Genomic DNA, 20,105 nt, shown 5'->3' with positions numbered 1-20,105 from the left:
ACACAGGAAGTGAGCTGGTGCTGCACGAGGGGCCATCTCTATCTTCTCAACTCAGGACCCAGCAGGAAGTGATTCTTACCAGCAACTGCCATCCCATGGGCTGTCAGGGGCTGAGAAGTCACAGCCACGATGGGGAGAACACCCATGAGGAGGAGACACAGAGCCACAGTATCCCTCACCCAGCCCCAGCCTGCCCCACCCTACGCGGGGCTGACACTTTGCAGAGAGCACTGGAAGGACATTCACACTGGAAGACAGCTTCTCTGTGCAAGGTAACAGCTTCTCTGAGCCATCACTGGGATGGGGGTCCTAGGCAAGAAGGGAGTACTAGGTCCCTGTGGAGTGCTGTAAGAACATGCAGTAAGCTCTTGCTGCTGCTGCTGCTGCTGCTAAATCGCTTCAGTCGTGTCCGACTCTGCGACCCCACAGACGGCAGCCCACCAGGCTCCGCCGTCCCTGGGATTCTCCAGGCAAGAACACTGGAGTGGGTTGCCATTTCCTTCTCCAATGCATGAAAGTGAAAAGTGAAAGTGAAATCGCTCAGTCGTGTTCGACTCTTAGTGGCCCCATGGACTGCAGCCTACCAGGCTCCTCCGTCCATGGGGTTTTCCAGGCAAGAGTACTGGAGTGGGGTGCCAGCCTCCTGAAAAATGGGGCTCTGTCCTTCTCAAAATCCACAAAGGCTGTAATAACTTGGGTGGGCACAGGTCTGCAGCTGGAGCCACTGCTACTTTGCATCCCTCTCATGTAACAATCCTCAGGGCAGCCATGTGGGCTCAGGGCAGTAGCCCTGTGTCTTCGAGTGCCAGGCTCACTGCAGTTTCTCTTCCCTCATCTTCATGGTCCAAACTGGCCCACTGATGTGTCTGCATTCCAGATAGCAGCATATTGTGGGACAGCCTGCAGTCTCTATCACAAAAGACAAGGAAAGGAGCCCTTACACTGGTCATTCTCTGTTGTCACCCCTTCCACATTTTTCTTTCCTTGACTCTCGGCTCTGTGCTGGGGTGACCTCATCCCTGCAGACTGAGTCCTCCTGGCTCTTCAGCCTCTGGCTTCTGGTTGGGTTAATGAAGGGGAAGGGAGATTCTGGAAGGTAAGAGGAGAAAAGGGGAAGGGGGATTCTGGGAAGGAGGATTCTGGAAGGTAAGAGGAGAGAGCACTGGGCTATCTCTTCTGTGCTCCCCACTCTCTTTTCATCAGCATGTCTCCACCTGCAAGTGTGACCTCCATGATCAGGGTTCTCTCAGGAGACCCCTCCTCCATGGCTTCTGCTCTCAAGGGGCCCAGAATACAATTTTCTCTATGAATCCCTTCAGCCTAGGGGCTTCCCCTCGCTGCTAGTCTCTACAAGCCTCTTGCTTCCCTGTCTGTTCCCCTAACCTGCCCACACTCTGTCAATAGTTTCTTTATTAACAGCATCTTCATGGGTACCACCTGGACTGATTCTGTTTCCTGCAGAGACCTTAATGGACACAGCCCTCAAGGGAAAATGATGTCTAAATGCCTGGAGCAGATACAGTATGCTTGACTCTCGCAATCTAAGCTCTGGACCATCAGCAATGACTCTTCTCCCTCCTTTCTCCTTGCGGATTCTGCCTTCTTTCTTTCTTTCTAGATGTGCCCTGTGTCTCCACAGACTTAATCTGAACACATAGGTGGAATTTAGCACCTTCCCTCAAAAGAATGCAATCAAAACTTCCACCTCAGTACCTGAATGAGTTGGCTGAGAATGGAGGACCCAGGACAAAAAGACTGATTTTCTCAGCCTCCATCAAAAGCTTGGGGGCCTCAGGCTCACTTATCAACATCCCACCTCTTGCAAAATCACATGAGCAGCCTCTTGGGAGGATGGCCAACCAATTTCTGCTTGTTCCCTTCTGGTGACAGGGAGCTCAGTGCCTCTTGAAGCAATCCATTCTATTTCTACATGGCTTGCTCTCAAACTAGTGAGAATTGAAATCTATCTCCATCCAGTTTCTACCCACAGGACACAGTCGTGACTGTTGCACAACTATGGTGACTTTGAAGATGTCAGTAACTGTGTCCTCTTGAGTCTTCTTCTCTCCATGCATCGCGTGTCTAACCCAGCCTCCCTGTCACTTTCAGGTGACCTCCTCTCTCCCTCCTTCCCTTCTTGCCTTGATATGAATAACTCACAGACTATTTCCTGGGGAGACGGAAGAAGAATCACATCTCACCTCACAGAAGAAACTTAGCAACATTTCCCTGTAAACATTTTGATTTTCCTTTCAAAATCCCTTTATCCTGCTGTATCCTGCTGATACTTACCTTTCCTCCCCTCCCCTGTCCCCTTCTCCGAAGTGGTTGCATCACCCTGGGACTCAGAATTTCTCAATAGCCTCCAGGCGCACAGCATAGTCTGTGAGACTGTATTTCTCAGTCACCACCAGAGGTCTCCCTACTTGAGTTTGGTTTGCGCCCATCTCAAGCAGCAGTGAAAATAGCTGTGAAAAGAAAAGTGAAAGGCAAAGGAGAAAAGGAAAGATGTACCAATTTGAATGCAGCTGCTGCTGCTGCTGCTAAGTCGCTTCAGTCGTGTCCGACTCTGTGTGACCCCATAGACAGGTTCCCCTGTCCCTGGGATTCTCCAGGCAAGAATCCTGGAGTGGGTTGCCAGTTCCTTCTCCAATGCAGGAAAGTGAAAAGAGAAAGTGAAGTCACTCAGTCGTGTCCGACTCCTAGCGACCCCATGGACTGCAGCCTACCAGGCTCCTCTGTCCATGGGATTTTCCAGGCAAGAGTACTGGAGTGGGTTGCCATTTTGAATGCAGAGTTCCAAAGAATAGCAAGGAGAGATAAGAAAGCCTTTCTCAGTGATCAATGCAAAGAAATAGAGGAAAACAATAGAATGGGAAAGACTTCAAGAAAGTTAGAGAGATAGCAAGGAAACGTTTCATGCAAAAATGGGCACAATAAAGGACAGAAATGGTGTGGACGTAACAGAAGCAGAAGATATTAAGAAAAGGTGGCAAGAATACACAGAAGAACTATACAAAAAAGATATTCATGACCCGTGATCACGATGGTGTGATCACTCACCTAGAGCCAGACATCCTGGAATGTGAAGTCAAGTGGGCCTTAGGAAGCATCACTACAAACAAAGCTAGTGGAGGTGATAGAATTCCAGTTGAGCTATTTCCAATCCTAAAAGATGATGCTGTGAAAGTGCTACACTCGATATGCCAGCAAATTTGGAAAACTCAGCAGTGGCCACAGGACTGGAAAAGATCAGTTTTCATTCCAATCCCAAAGAAAGGCAATGCCAAAGAATGCTCAAACTATCGCATAATTGCACTCATCTCACACGCTAGTAAAGTAATGCTCAAAATTCTCCAAGCCAGGCTTCAGCAATACGTGTACCATGAACTTCCAGATGTTCAAGCTGGATTTAGAAAAGGCAGAGGAACCAGAGATCAAATTGTCAACATCAGCTGGATCATTGACAAAGCAAGAGAGTTCCAGAAAAACATCTATTTCTGCTTTATTGACTATGCCAAAGCCTTTGACTGTGTGAAACACAATAAACTGTGGAAAATTCTTTAAGAGGTGGGAATACCAGACCACCTGACTTGCCTCTTGAGAAATCTGTATGCAGGTCAAGAAGCAACAGTTAGAACCGGACATGGAGCAACAGAGTAGTTCCAAATCGGGAAAGGAGTATGTCAAGGCTGTATATTGTCACCCTGCTTATTTAACTTATACGCAGAGTACATCATGAGAAATGCTGGGCTGGATGAAGTATAAGCTGGAATCAAGATTGCTGGGAGAAATATCAATAACCTCAGTTATGGCAGAAAGTAAAGAACTAAAGAGCCTCTTGATGAAAGTGAAAGAGGAGAGTGAAAAAGCTGGCTTAAAACTCAACATTCAGAAAACTAAGATCATGGCATCTGGTCCCATCACTTCATGGCAAATAGATGGTGAAACAATGGAAATTGTGACAGAATTTATTTTGGGGGGCTCCAAAATCACTGCAGATGGTGACTGCAGCCATGAAATTAAAAGACACTTGGTCCTGGGAAGAAAAGTTATGACCAACCTAGACAGCATATTAAAAAACAGAGACATTACTCTGCCAACAAAGATCCATCTAGTCAAAGCCTTGGTTTTTCCAATAGTCATGTATGGATGTGAGAGTCCGACTATAAAGAAAGCTGAGTACCGAAGAATTGATGCTTTTGAACTGTGTGGTGTTGGAGAAGACTCTGGAGAGTCCCTTGGACAGCAAGGAGATCCAACCAGTCCATCCTAAGGGAGATCAGTCCTGAATCTTCATTGGAAGGACTGATGCTGAAGCTGAAACTCCAATATTTTGGCTACCTAATGCGAAGAATTGACTCATTGGAAAAGATCCTGATGCTGGGAGTGATTGAAGGTGGGAGGAGAAGGGGATGACAGAGAATGAGATGGCTGCATGGCATCACTGCCTCAATGGACATGAGTTTAAGTAGGCTCTGGGAGTTGGTAATGGACAGGGAAGCCTAGTGAACCGCAGTCCATGGGGTTGCAAAGAGTTGGACATGACTGAGCGACTGAACTGAACGGAACGGAACAAGCAGCAGTGCTCTTTGGACTGTAGTTGTATCCATATTGTTCCCTCTGAGAACTGTCCTTGTACCAGTATCTATTTTTGGCCATCTGGACTAAAATATCCATCTATAGAGCTCTTCATTATCTTTCAGATATCAACTGATATGGGGTCTCTGGGAAGCGTTCCTGACACCCCTCCCTTACCATTGTGGTCCTGCCCAGTGAGGTAATACAGCCTCAGCATCCTCTGGACTCTGACTAGAGTACTCATTACATGATACCCTCAGTGTAATGGCTTTTCCATCCTTGAACATCTGTACAGTGGACAGTCTCAACACCAAATACAGGCCTTGTGTAATACACTGAGCAACATGAAATAGGACTATCACCTCCCTTGTCCTTGTTGTTACATCCTTGTAGCTAAAGATGGCAAAGAGGTTTTGCTTTATTTTTGTTTTGGAGCCAACCCAAATTCCTATACTTTACCCCAAGGATTCTTCCTGAATCAGATCTTCCCTAAGCCTGAATTTGTGAAATTGAGTCCAAGGAGAGAATGTTAACAAGGAGAGAATTTCTCCTTGTTCATTTTGGCTCTTCATCCATCTTCACAAGATCTCTGTCGATCTTGAATGTGTATGTAGCACAGATCCTCAGGTTTGGTGTTCATGAAGTGTTAGTCGCTCAGTCGTGTCTGACTCTTTGTGACCCCATGGACTGTAGCCTACCCCATGGACTGTAGCCCACCAGGTTCCTCTGTCCATGCGACTTCCCAGGCAAGAATACTGGAGTGGGTTGCCATTCCCTTCTCCAGGGGATCTTCCCAACCCAGGGATCGAACCCAGGTCTCCCACACTGCTCACAGATTCTTTACAGACTGAGCTACCAGAGAAGCCCATGATGCAAACTATCGGCTTTAGTGACTCTAGCCTGTCAGTATCAGTTACCAGTGTCACAGCTGGTGTTCCTGGAGCTCCACTGTGTACTTGTGAAGGCTGTACCTTCCCCCATGACCCCTAGCTGGAGCCTGAGTTGTGTGTTTTCAGTCTCTCAGTCATGTCTGACTCTTTGTGACCCCATGGGGTGTAACCTGCCAGGGTCCTCACTCCATAGAATTCTCCAGGCAAGAATACTGGAGTGGGTTGCCATGCCTTCCTCCAGGGGATCTTCCTGACCCAGGGATCAAACCCACGTCTCCTGCATTCCAGGCAGATTCTTTACCACCTAGCCATCAGGGAAGCCTAGCTGGAGCCTATAACCAGCACGACACAGCAGCTTCCTCTCCTTTGAAGGCCAGCTCCGAACAGTTCTGTTAGCTGTCTTTATTCTCAAAGTCAACCACATTCTAAGATACTCTCCCATAACCTTGGATACCTGGGTGCTCAAGAAATGTTAGTTCCCTTTTACCCCATATGATGATCTTAATACCTTCTCGTTACACATTAATTCAATGAAGAAATTATGGTCTACAAGATACAAAGATTTTAAAAGTACATTGACTTCATCAAAAGAAAAAAATGAAAAAGACATGCTTTGTTCCCAGAAGGAGCTTAAATTAAGATATAAACAAACAAGTAAACAATGATAAGATTCTGTAAACAAGTGTTACATAGTCCCTCCTTCCAAATTTTTGAAAATTCTTTATGTAATTGGTTTCCTGTGATATTTGAGAATGTAGTAGTATCTCAGTCCTCCTGGGGATAACCATAAACAGAACAAGCGTTTGTACCAAAATAGCCAGCAGTAAAAAAATCTGCTGGCAATGCAGGAGACACGGATTTGATCCCTGAATCAGGAAGATACTCTGGAGAAGTAAATGGAAACTCACTCCAGTATTCTTGCCTGGGAAATCCCATAGACAGAGAAGCCTGGCAGGCTGCAGTCCATGGGGCTGCAAAGAGTCAGACATGGTTGAGTGATGAACCACAACAACACAACTGCTGCTGCTGCTAAGTCACAACTACCCTACAGTGAAACCCACCAGGTGACAAGCACTACTCATGTACAAAGACCAGCCAATAGATGTCTTAGTGTCTCATTAAAGTAGTCCCAGAAATTATCACAGAGTTTTAACGTAAAAGATAGAGGCCAAACAAAAACAACACACCTACGAAACAACTTAGAAAACACAAAAACCATGCAGGTAGAAAAAAAACTAAAACTATGCCAGTTACATACTCAGAAACAAGAGCAGGTAGTTAAAAAAAAAAAAAAAATGGTCACAAGACAAAAATATCCAACGAATTTTATTTAAGAAAAGCAGCAATGATGATTCCATAGAAAAGAATATAAAAGTAAAGGAATTCTCCAAAATCTAGTATGAGAAGAAAAAGAAATAGAAAATGGGAGGGAAAAAAAAAGGTGGGAAAATTAGAAAATTCATCCAGAGAGGCAGCATTTGACAAGTAGAACTTCCAGAAAGAAATAAGAGAAAAACAGATTAGGGAAATACTTTTTAGGTAAATAATTAAAAAAAAAAACCTTTCCAGAATAGACAGGCATGAGTTTTCAGATTGAAAGGACACCCAAAGCACCCTGTGAAATGGATGAATTCATACCTAATATACCACCAGGATATTACAGAACCTCAAGAATAAAAAGCAAGTTCCAAGAAAAAATTTTGAATAAAAAACACAAAAATATCAGGAGTTAGACATTAGACTTCTTAATAAAATCATACCCCCATAGGCAAAGCAGGTATGCCTTCAAAACTCATAGCAGAAATGTTTTCCAACATGGAACTAGATATCAAGACAAAATATCACTCAAGTTTGTGGGTAGAGATATTTATACATGTACAAGACTTCCAAAAAGTTACCTTCTGAGAATTCTTTCTCAGGAAACTTAGTAGAGGATGTACTGAAAAAAAAAAACAAGAGAGTAAATCAGGAAGGAGGAAGATGATAAGGGATCCAGGAAAACAGAAGAAAATGGCAATGAGAATGCCCAGGGTGACTGTTAAAAAAAAAAATTCAATCTAGCAACCACGCAGTGAGCCTGCAGAACTAACACAGAAGAGGGCAGGTCAGAAAGCTCCAGGCCAGGAAAAAGATCTCCAAGGCACTTCTATTTACAGAATACTTTACATGTGATGTAAGAGTTGGGAATGAAACACTCTGAGTACATAAAAATATGGTAAATTAATAAAGAAAAAATTATTTACTCCAAGAAAATTTTTTAATGCACAAATTAGGAATAGTAATTATGGTATACCTCAAGATGACTAACAATTACAGAGTCACCTTTGGATGGAAATTGAAATGACATCATCTCACCCCACCAAATTAGCAAAACTTAAAAAAATCTAACAATATCAAGTGCTTGCAGTGAATTTGGTGTAACAGGAATACCTTCCTTCCTACACACACACACACACACACACACACACACACACACGAACACACACACTTTTAACATGAGTTTTGATTGGTGGAGCCTCTTGGGATAATAAATCGTAATTATCTATAAATTTGAAAATGCACATGGTCTGCCACCCAACAATTCCACTCCCTGATTATATACTTGATAGAAATGTATGCGTGCGAATGTCCAAGACAGCGAAACAATGGGAAACAATTCAAATGTCCATATGCTGTAGAATGTGTAAATAAATGGCAATATTTTCATATAATAGGATACTTCAAAGACAATGATATGGTTCCTATTTCTTAAAGTTGGTGGAGTCTACACAGGTGTTTGTTTCATTCTTCCTTGAAGAAATCTTTCCAACTCCTCTGTCCCTGCCCCTGACCAGACGTCAGGAGGTGAGAGACCTGGCGATCTGGAGCTTAACTGGCTTCACAAACAAGGGGACAAGAAGAGGACATGTGTCAGGCTTTCCAAGGGTGTCTTCTGAAACCCTCATATTGGTCTGCCTAGGATGCCCTCCTTTCCTGCTCAGTATCCACCTGTAACAACCTCTTTGTCTTTTAAGGCCGTACTTCCAAATCCTTCGTTCATCCACCTGATGAGAAAACTGAAGTTGAGAGCAGCTGAAGCATGTGCTTGGGGAACACAGCCATTGAGAAGCAGCCCTGGCTCTCTGGAACCCATGCCCTCTTTACAGGCAGCGTGCGTGCTCAGTCTCTTCAGTCATGTCTGACTCTTTGTGACTCTATAGACTGTAGCTCACCAGCTCCTCTGTCCATGGAATTTTCCTGTCAAGAATACTGGAGTGGGTTGCCATGCCTTCCTCCAGGGGATCTTTCCAACCCAGGGGTTGAACTCACATCTCCTGCATCTCCTGCGCTGCAGGCAGATTCTTTACCACTGAGCCACCAGGGAAGCCCTTACAGGCAAGGTCCAAGGATAACTTATATCTGCATTCAGACCACCCTTGAAGAGGGTGGATCCCTTGTAAACAGTGCATGCATGTGTGCTCAGTTGTGTCCGGTTCTGTGACCCCATGGACTCGAGCCCACCAGGCTCCTCTGTCCATGGAATTTTCCAAGCAAGAATACTGAGTGGGTTGCCATTTCCTTCTCCCGAGGATCTTCCCGACCCAGGGAGCAAACCCGCATCTCCTGGAAGTCTCCTGCATTGACAAGAGGATTCTTTACCACTGCGCCACCTGGGAAGCCACCTGTAAACAGTAAGTGCTCAGTAAATGCCACTTCCTCTCTCTGGTCCCAGGTGAGTTTAAATTTGTTGCTATTCAGTCGCTCAATCTTGCCCGACTCTTTGCGACCCCATGGACTGCCCCTCACCAGGCTTCCCTGTCCTTCACCATCTCCCTGAGCTTGCTCAAACTCAAGTCCTTTGAGTCAGTGATGCCATCTAAGCACCTCTTCCACCGTATAAAACGATGAATATTTTGATGCTGCTATACAAAACGTGACCAGAAGATGGCAGAATTGAGCTTTCCCGGCTCCTAACGTCCCTATCGCAAGGATAAGGGGAGAAAAGTTGGTTGTCCTTTTGCAATCTCCAAACTCCAGAATGCCTCCGAAATGTCCATTGTTCCCACTTGAAGCACCGTCCTCCTACTCCTTTGGAGAAAAGATGTAGTGAGCGTCTGCAGAAGCTGCAGTTTGGGACACGCTGGTGCAAGAGCACAGGGACGTGCAACAAGGCCTTTAATCCTTTTACTATCTGCGTGTGTTCAGTCGTGTCCAGCTCTTCCCGATCTGATGGACTGTAGCCCGCCAGCCTCCTCTGTCAATGGGATTTTCCAGGCAAGAATACTGGAGTGGGTTGCCATTTCCTTCGTCTGGGTATCTTCCCAATTGAGGGATCGAAACCCTCGTTGGAGGCTTAAAATGCTGGTGTAAAACAGTCGCAGGGAAAGGGGCAGACTTAAGGTTCCTGTTTTCGCTTGGGGAAACGGAGGCTCAGAGAGCCAAGGTGATGTGCTCCAGGACACACAGCAAGGTCAGATTTCCTGACTTCTAATTCAGGGCACCAGGTTAGTTTCTCAAAGGCAAAATCTACTCTGAAGGCACTTTCAGTTCACATACGCAGACAGGAAATCTGCAAGTTAAAAAATAATGCAGAATGCCCCACCTCCCCGCAAAAGTTCAATGCTTTGTGGAGGCTTTCCTGTAGTTGCCCTGGAACCATAGACGAGCCTGCATTTGGATAACTTCCCCTCCAAGTGCTCTTCACCTGAGGTCTGTGAACACCCCAGGTGTAGTATCCCCTCCCAACCCCAACAAGCAAAGGAAATTATATATATATGAGCACATGCATGAGCATATGGATCCACACTTATGTTCCTAGCTTTCTTCAAATGCCCCAAGGTGTCTGTGCTAGTTATTCATGTATTATTCCTCAACTCCAAGTTCACTCACAAAAACCTGCTCTGTGATACCGGGCAGGATTCCCACAGGTGACGCTCCTCTACAGTGAGCGTAATGCTATAATGTAAGCTTTCTTAGGAGAGGGTGCTGGGAGAACACTGCAGGAGGAAAGGGCAGTTCTTGCTGGTTTGGGCAGGTGTGGGACATCCTGTGGTGCTCTGCCCCAGCCATGTGCCCAGAAGGGCCTCCAGTGACCTTTGCAGTCCTGCCTGGCCTGGTGATCACTTTCCCATGACCCTCCCAGCACAGACACTGTACGTTCTGTGCCACCTGCCTACACCACCACTCAACTCCCTCTACCTGCCCACATAGCCACCTACCTTGCTTTCTGCTTGTCCAGCAGCTGCCAACTAGCTTTGGCCCAGGCACCAGCTAATCTCTCTGCCTCCAGTGGGGCCACGACACCTCCTCCAGCAAGGTTTGATCCCCAGCCTGGGGAGGGGACCTCCTTCATGGGTCCTCTTTCTCAGCTGAAGGAAGAGTAGCCCTATAGGGGTGCACTTACCTTTTATATATATATATATATATATGATGTGTGTCCTCAGTATTGTCTCTTTGTGACCCATGGACTATAGCCCACTAGGCTCCTCTGTCCATGGGATTTTCCAGCAAGAATACTGGAGTGCGTTGCCATTTCCTCCTCCAGGGGTATTCCCAACCCAGGGATTGAACCCCACATTGGCAGGTGGATTCTTTACCACTAGCACTACCAGGAAGCCTTTACATCTTATAGTTAACTCTTTTATCATAGTATATGTAATACTCGTTATATCAAACTTCCACTTCTTAAACCCTATGTGGTTTCTGCCTCCTGATTGGACCTGGACTGATACTTGTGTACTTGTGGCCCTTAAAATATTAAGATCCATCTGACCTAGTCCCAGATATAACAAAAATATAAAACTCACAGCTCACTGCTGAGCACACAGAGAACAATGTGTTACTACCATATGTTGGGGATGGAGATCAGTTTCCCTGTTGCCACAGAGGGTTGGCAGCTCTGGACAATCTCCCTTAAGTGGTCTCCCTTGCCTGCTTAGCTTAGCTGCGTGCTGTCTGGTGGAGCAGTAAAATAACAAGCAATTAAGAGCATCATTTACAGAGCACACACTTCAAATGGCATGCAAGGGTTTTATGTGTACTATTAGCTCCATTTTACAGATGAAAAAGAAAAAGCAAAGATCTAAAGAAGTTAGAAACTTGCCCAAAGTTTCACAGTTGGCTCAGGGAGTGCTAGAATTTGAACCCCCAGTATATCTAATTCCAAAGCCCCAAACTCTTAGCAACCATGATGTGTTTCTTCATAGCAACTATGTATTGCAATGTCGAGCTCTGGGCTAGATGATTCACAGGGGTTATATAATGTATTTCCTGTAGTAACTGTGTTTGGTAAGCAGTTCTATACATTTAGAGATGAAGAGAGCTTCTTATCCAAGGTCACTTAGCTAGTGAGTGTGGAGGTAGGGTTTGATGTTAGCTCTCTGACTCCAGAGCCCACACGTTTTTTTTTGGTTTTTTTTTTTCATAATGTTGGAACTAGTAAGGACTGTCTTTATTAAACAAACAAGAGCACAGGTATAAAGAAAATTGTTAAAAGACTTGATTACACACATAGGCTGAATTTCATACCCATATACATAAGTTGTTGTTCAGTTGCTAAAGTGTGTCTGACTGTTACCCCATGGCTGCAGCACGCCAGAGTCCTCTGTCCTCCAGTATCTCCTGGAGTTTGCTCAAGTTCATGTTCATGGAGTCGGTGATGTCATCCAACCATCTCATCCTCTGCACCCCCACAGAAGACTTTACCCTAAACAAATAACATAATAATAATCTCTAATGGCAAAAGATAGCAAAAATCAAATTTAAAAGCCAACAATGGCTTGGAAAAAATTTTTAAAATATGAACAGTGAGAAATTCAGAGCCCACATTTTTAACTTTTACAGTGTACTATTTCCCAGCTCATATACCAGATGTGAATGTGGGGTAAGAATGCACCTTGACCTGGGGACCACGATGGCTGAAACAAACAGGGAGCACATGGTGCTTGACTTCATATTCAGTGCCCATCGGTTTCCAATCATGTCCTCTGTGTTACAAGATAGAAATCTGATGAGGGAGAAGGATATAGGACCAGCTATGTCTTTCTCCCCTTGCCATTGCCCTACTATACTTGACCCTAAACCTCACTCTAAGGAAGAGGGATGATCTGAAGGCACCTCTATAGGACTGGTTTGGAGGAACCTATGTTTGTCTCCAGCTCTCCTCCAGGGGATTCTTGGACACTCAACATGGCAGGTATGGTCCCCTAGAGCATCTTGCCAGTCCTGTATGCTCTGATTCCATGCTCATCAATGGTGTCAACTTGAATGATGAGTCTCCTTTGTATGATGTCATAGTTGTTCACTGGGCTTCCCAGAGAGTGCTAGTGGTAAAGAACCCACCTGCCAATGCAGGAGATGTAAGAGAACTGGGTTCAATCCCTGGGTCAGGAAGATCCCCTGGAGGAGGGCATGACAACCTGCTCCAGTATTCTTGCCTGGAGAATCCCATGGACAGAGGAGCCTGGTGGGCTATGGTCCATAGGGTCACAAAGAGTTGGACACAACTGAAGTGACTTAGCACACACGTACACATAGTTGTTCACTAATTTAGTTAGTGACCTAGCAGCTGATAGAGGGAAAGATGAAACATTATAAGATTCAGAATATTTGCAGGTTGCTAAGAAAAAGCAACTATGGCAGATAGTAAGGCCAAAGAGCAGATTCACTTCTACGAGAGGTCCACATGGGGTGGCCACTGTGAATGATTACACTAAGTGATGCCCTCAACAACATCCCAACAACAGATAGGGGATCAGTGTTCAAAACTGTATTATGTCTAATGTTCCTCAGTGTAGGTCAAAGGCCTCCACCCAAAGCAGAAAGCATGGAAAGGACTTCTGCAAGAAGCCATGCGTTCTAGTCAAAGACCAGAACTCTACTGCTGTGGCTGAATTGGTGATACATTTAAGAACACAGGTCTAGAGATTGAACAGAATACACACTTCATGGGCACTTGCCCACGAGCGGCCTTTCACCTAGCCAAGCTTTTCAAAAGTCCTTTGTGGCTGTGGGTTTTAGATTCTACTTGGAGCGGTGGTGCTTTCCATTGCCAGTTAAGAAATGAGCCGCATGCCTTAATAATAAACTGGGCTGGGACTTTGATTCAGTCCTCTTATGAAAACTCGGGTGCCAACAAGTACATGTTCCTAGAAGAAGGCCAACCCACATCCCCTCCAAAGGGCATCAAGGGAGTCCTTGCCGGCAGAGCCAAGATTTGCTTTGGGAGGAATTTTGAGAGTTCTCTAGCCGTGCAACAAGTAATGGAGGTAATTGAAGCCCCACAATTCAACCTCCTAAAGTGAGACAGCAATAAAAATTAGCCTGGAAAAATGGTAAAGCGGGTTGCTAACCATCTACTCTGTTTGGCGACATGTGCAAACATCTGCAGCATATTTCATTTTGAGCAACAGATACTGCTAGTTAAACTGGTTGTGGAATGTCCTCCCAGAGTAACTAAATAAACTTACTATTTATAATTATTTTCTATAAGTCTCCCTAAAGTTGGAGGCTATTTATTAATATCATAATTATTATTTCAGATCCAGAACTGGTAGCCCTTGCTTCCGGAGATAATTAGATAGTAGTATCAATTGTCTATTAAGACCATTCCTGGTCCATGACAGGAAAACCAGGTAATTTACATCCCAGAGACTGCTTGGCTTTCTGTTTTCTAGAGCAGGGCAGGATGTCATGGTAAGACCACATTTAACTATCTGCCTTACACAGACACTGACCCTGCAGAACTGACACTGGCTGGTGGGCTGCAACTGAGTCCAGCAGGAAGCAAACATCCAAAAGTGGTTTCAATTGATTAAAGATTGAGTTAAGTATGATCTAGTCAATTTACTAGACTATTTACTGCCCAATCATAATTGCTGAATAAAGCTAATTGTGATTGTGTGCCCAGTCGCTCAGTTGTGTCTGACTCTTTGCGACCCCATGGATTGTAGCCTGCCAGGCTCCTCTTTTCATGGGATTTTCCAGGCAAGAACACTGGAGTGGGTTTCCATTCCCTTCTCCAGGGGATCTTCCTGATCTAGGGACCAAACCCGCCTCTCCTGCGTCTCCTGCCTTGGCAGGCAGATTCTTTACCACTGAGACACCTGGGAAGCACTAAAGCTACTTAGATGTTTAAAGAAGAAGAAGAAGAAGAAGATCAAGTTAATAATAAAAGAAGCCAGGACACATCTTTAGTTGACTGGGCTGGAAATTACAAATAATGTAGACCATAGTTTTCTCTACATATGGCGTCAGAGGCTGGGAAAGGATAAGCAAAAGTCATAAACCATTTAATCCAATTTTTGGCAGACTTTGCCTCAAGACCCTATAAATTATAGCAGATGACTATGCACAGCTTGCAAGCTGTACACGGAGAAAGTCAGGCTTGCAAATTATTAAACCAAAGCCAAACTGATAGATCTTGCTCATACTTGTTGGAGCAACTCACCCTAGTTTGCCAGAGACTTTTCCAGTCTGACTCTAAATGTCTAGTGTCCTGAGAAACCCTCACTCCCTGGCAAACCAGGACAGTGGGTCACCCTACCTGGAGGCCTTCCTCACAAGCTGGTGATCCTAGGCTGGACATCTACATTTGGGGAGGTGAACACACATCTACATTTAGTGTTCCACTAAATACTGCCTGGAATCTCTGCCCGGGAATAGGGCTTGTTGACTGATGGAGTTCGCCGCAGGGTGTTTAACCATCCATCAGTGCTGGCACTGAAGGAAACAGTAAATATCAGTCACTGGAGGACGTTTGTCTGAGATGCTCATTTTCTGCACAAATGAATCCTCCAGTTCCCGGCTTGTGGATGGTAAATCAGATTGCTGACTTCCCGGGATCTGAAGTCCCATTATTCAATATGCAAATTTTTGCTTATTCCTTGCTTAGCCCAGTATCCTACCTCCTTCTTTCAAATTCATTGCCTTACATTTCTCCAAAGAAGACATACAGATGGCTAACAAACACATGAAAAGATGCTCAACATCACTCATTATCAGAGAAATGCAAATCAAAACCACAATGAGGTACCATCTCACACCGGTCAGAATGGCTGCTATCAAAAAGTCTACAAACAATAAATGCTGGAGAGGGTGGGGAGAAAAAGGAAACCTCTTACACTGTTGGTGGGAATGCAAACTAGTACAGCCACTATGGAGAACAGTGTGGAGATTCCTTAAAAAACTGGAAATAGAACTGTCATATGACCCAGTGATCCCACTGCTAGGCATACACACTGAGGAAACCAGAATTGAAAGAGACACGTGTACTTCAATGTTATCGCAGCACTGTTTACAATAGCCAGGACATGGAAGCAACCTAGATGTCCATCGGTAGACCAATGGATAAGAAAGCTGTGGTACATATACACAATGGAATATTACTCGCTATTAAAAAGAATGCATTTGAATCAGTTCTAATGAGGTGGATGAAAGTGGAGCCTATTATACGGAGTGAAGTAAGTCAGAAATAAAAACACCAATACAGTATACTAATGCATAAATAAAAGGAAAGATATACCCATTTGAATGCAGAGTTCCAAAGAATAGCAAGGAGAGATAAGAAAGCCTTCCTTAGCGATCAGTGCAAAGAAATAGAGGAAAACAATAGAATGGGAAAGACTAGAGATCTCTTCAAGAAAATTAGAGATACCAAGGGAACATTTCATCCAAAGATGGGCTCGATAAAGGACAGAAATGGTAGGGACCTAACAGAAGCAGAAGATATTAAGAAGAGGTGGCAAGAATACACAGAAGAACTGTACAAAAAAGATCTTCATGACCCAGATAATCACGATGGTGTGATTACTCGCCTAGAGCCAGACATCCTGGAATGTGAAGTCAAGTGGGCCTTAGGAAGCATCACTACGAACAAAGCTAGTGGAGGTGATGGAATTCCAGTTGAGCTATTTCAAATCCTGAAAGATGACGCTGTGAAAGTGCTGCACTCAATATGCCAGCAAATAATGGAAAACTCAGCAGTGGCCATAGGACTGGAAAAGGTCAGTTTTCATTCCAATCCCAAAGAAAGGCAATGCCAAAGAATGCTCAAACTATGGCACAATTGCACTCATCTCACACGCTAGTAAAGTGATGCTCAAAATTCTCCAAGCCAGGCTTCGGCAATACGTGAACTGTGAAATTCCAGATGTTCAAGCTGGTTTTAGAAAAGGCAGAGGAACCAGAGATCAAATTGCCAATATCAGCTGGATCATCGAAAGAGCAAGAGAGTCCCAGAAAAACATCTATTTCTGCTTTATTTACTATGCCAAAGCCTTTGACTGTATGGATCACAATAAACTGTGGAAAATTCTGGAAGAGATGGGCATACCAGACCACCTGACCTGCCTCTTCAGAAACCTGTATGCAGGTCAGGAAGCAACAGTTAGAACTGGGTATGGAACAATAGTCTGGTTCCAAATAGGAAAAGGAGTACGTCAAGGCTGTATATTGTCACCCTGCTTATTTAACTTATAAGCAGAGTACATCGTGAGAAATGCTGGGCTGGGTGAAGCACAAGCTGGAATCAAGATTGCCAGGAGAAATACCAATAACCTCAGATATGCAGATGACACCACCCTTCTGGCAGAAAGTGAAGAAGAACTAAAGAAACTCTTGAAGAAAGTGAAAGAGGAGAGTGAAAAAGTTGGCTTAAAGCTCAACATTCAGAAAACTAAGATCATGGCATCTGGTCTCATCACTTCATGGCAAATAGATGGGGAAACAGTGGAAACAGTGGCTGACTTTATTTTTCTGGGCTCCAAAATCACTGCAGATGGTGATTGCAGCCATGAAATTAAAAGACGCTTACTCCTTGGAAGGAAAGTTATGACCAACCTTTACTTTGCCAACAAAGGTCCGTCTAGTCAAGGCTATGGTTTTTCTAGTGGTCATGTATGGATGTGAGAGTTGGACTATAAAGAAAGCTGAGCGCCGAAGAACTGATGCTTTTGAACTGTGGTGTTGGAGAAGACTCTTGAGAGTCCCTTGGACTGCAAGGAGATCCAACCAGTCCATCCTTAAGGAGATCAATCCTGGGTGTTCATTGGAAGGACTGATGTTGAGGCTGAAACTCCAGTACTTTGGTCACCTGATGCGAAGAGATGACTCATTAGAAAAGACCCTGATGCTGGGAAAGATTGAGGGCAGGAGGAGAAGGGGACGACAGAGGATGAGATGGTTGGATGGCATCATTGACTCAACGGACATGGGTTTGGGTGGACTCCGGGAGTTGTTGATGGACAGGGAGGCCTGGCATGCTGCGGTTCATGGGGTCACCAAGAGTCAGACACGACTGAGTGACTGAACTGAACTGAACTGAATGCATATATATGGAATTTAGGAAGATGGTAACGATGACCTTATATGCGAGACAGCAAAGGAGACACAGATGTAAAGAACAGACTTTGGGACTCTGTAGAAGGCGAGGGTGGGATGATTTGAGAGAATAGCATTGAAACATGTATATTATCATATGTGAAATAGATCGCCAGTCCAGGTTTCATGCATGAGACAGGGTGCTCAGGGCTGGTGCACTGGGAGGACCCTGAGGGATGGGGTGGGGAGGGAGGAGGGAGGGGGGTTCAGGATGGGGAACACATGTACACCCATGGCTGATTCATGTGAATGTATGGCAAAAACCACCACAATATTGTAAAGTAATTAGCCTCCAATTAAAAAACAAAAACGAGAACAAAAACAAGTTCACTGCCTTACATCTACCATTCTGCAGTCCCCACAGTTCAACATATGTGACAAATAATTCTCTCTTTTCCCATATCTCCCTGAAGGAAACAGAGAAAGTGACCTAGGGTTTCCACCCATGCCCCGCTGCCCTGTGCGCAGCCTTACACGTACCTTACATCTTCAAGGGCTCAGTCTTTCCGAGACTCTGGGAGTGGGGTGGAGAGAAATAGCTGGCTTCTCCTGGTTTTCTCCCTCTGAGGGCAATTGACATTTTGAGAGAGATTAGAGCTGTACAAGCTACTACAAAGGGAGAGGCAGAGCCTGCCATCTGAACTGTTTGTTCCTACAATAGCTTGCTTACTTTGGCAAATCCTACAAGAACAGATAACTACCTAAAATGCTACGAAGTAAAAACCTGTGAAGCCTCTCCCATGAGGAATCCATGGAAACCAGGGGCTTGCAACTTCATGGTGGTGATTCTGGCAGAGGGAAAGCAGATAGCTACCAGAGCTCTAGGCTGGATGTCTTGGCAGAAGGTGGTATTTCACTTGAGATAGAGAACCCAGAGGGAAAGCAGATTGAGAGGGAAAGATGGTTACTTCATATTTTGACATTATAAGTGTAGTTTTTGGAGGAATAGTTTGGTAAAGGTTTACAGCAGTTATTGATTCAAACATTTGTAACTCTAGTATCACTCCCCTGTTTAAATGAAGAAAATTCAATCAATCCAAAGGACAGTAAAAAAAGAAAAAAGAAACAAAGAGAAAGCATATACCATGTGATATTCAACATATCATGTGCCACCTGTATGGCTTAGTGCCTTTTTTGTTGCTGGATCCAGGGGAAGGTCAACGGTGGGGTTCTGTAAGGTCTCAGGGCAACAGCTATTTACTGAACAGGATGGAAAATTTTCGGTTTGTTATATCAGTCCTGAGGGCATACACACACACACACACACACAAATAACAACATAAAAGGGGTAGATATAAATCTCAATATTTCTGTAGTCATTATCCATATAAACTGGTTAAACTCACCAATTAAAAGCAGATACTCAGATCTATTTCTTAAATCTTGTAAAAAATAGTTGTATGGCATTTCCAAGAGAAAACAACAACAAAAGATTTTAAAAATAAATAACTCTAACATTCAACTCTAGAAACCAGAAAAAGAACACTAGAGCAAGCACAAAGAAAGTAGAAGGAACAAAAGTACAAAGATAAAAGCAGAAATAAAAGGAATAGATCCTTTTTTTAAAAAAAAAAAAAGGATTAACATGATTTTAAAAATTAGGAGATTCCCAAATTGGTAAAGAATCCACCTGCAGTGGGTTCGATCCCTGGGTTTGGAAGATCCCCTGAAGAAGGGAAAGGCTACCCACTCCAGTATTCTGGCCTGGAGAATTCTATGGACTGTATAATCCATGAGGTCACAGAGAGTCTGGCACCTACTAAGTGATTTTCACTTTCACTTTGCAAAGTCTGGCAAGACTGATCAGAAGACTTTCTGGATCCCAGCCTCTCACCTGCCTCTCATTTACCCTGGGGTCCTTTTTGCAAGTCTCTATTGTGTGGGGTACTTACAACTTAATTTTTTTTTCTCATTAAAGAAGAACTGTATTTAGAGTAATGGGATTTTCTTTTGTACCTCTTCCTGAGGCACCTAGTACAGGGCTGGTCATGTTGGCTGGGTCACCTTGGCCATATTCAACCATGGTCAGTTGCATGAATCAATGTAAAAAAGATTTAATACGGTACTACTCAGAGGTCTACAGCACCTGACATTTTTACAAGGCACTTACTTCCCTTGCTTCGTTTGGTGTTTGCATCAGCTCTGAGCAACAATGAAGTAGAGGTTACTTTACAGATTTTTATAGATTAATTTGAAAATTTTACAGGCGAGATAACCAGTGCTTGAAGAACGCATCCCTTCCAAGTGTCAGAATGGGAACTAGAACCCAGGTATTTG

General features: G+C 44.2%; 1 protein-coding gene and 1 long non-coding RNA gene across 3 annotated transcripts in view; one reads left to right on the top strand and one right to left on the bottom strand.

The window, feature by feature from the left end:
* ANXA11 (annexin A11) overlaps positions 1–20,105 on the top strand; it is a 64,706-nt gene continuing 44,601 nt past the window's right edge. The window contains exons 1-2 of one of the 2 annotated variants that reach the window (XM_081573793.1): positions 1–272; positions 9,041–9,142. The gene's annotated coding sequence lies outside the window, so the exon portion shown is untranslated. Of the gene's footprint in view, positions 273–8,485; positions 9,143–20,105 lie in introns of both variants that reach the window. The other variant, XM_081573795.1, reaches the window with a different exon arrangement.
* On the bottom strand, positions 11,921–19,544 carry LOC145535291 (uncharacterized). Its single transcript, XR_014075356.1, has 3 exons — positions 19,175–19,544; positions 18,309–18,391; positions 11,921–12,156 (listed from the first exon to the last, which is right to left on the bottom strand). It is a non-coding gene; the product is annotated as an uncharacterized LOC145535291 (long non-coding RNA).

This window comes from Giraffa tippelskirchi, chromosome 2 (genome assembly GCF_054371585.1).
Source record: "Giraffa tippelskirchi isolate mGirTip1 chromosome 2, T2T-mGirTip1v1.2.pri, whole genome shotgun sequence".
Taxonomy (NCBI): Eukaryota; Metazoa; Chordata; class Mammalia; order Artiodactyla; family Giraffidae; genus Giraffa; species Giraffa tippelskirchi.
Note: the sequence above shows the minus strand (reverse complement) of the source record. Positions and strands in the feature narration are given on the sequence as shown.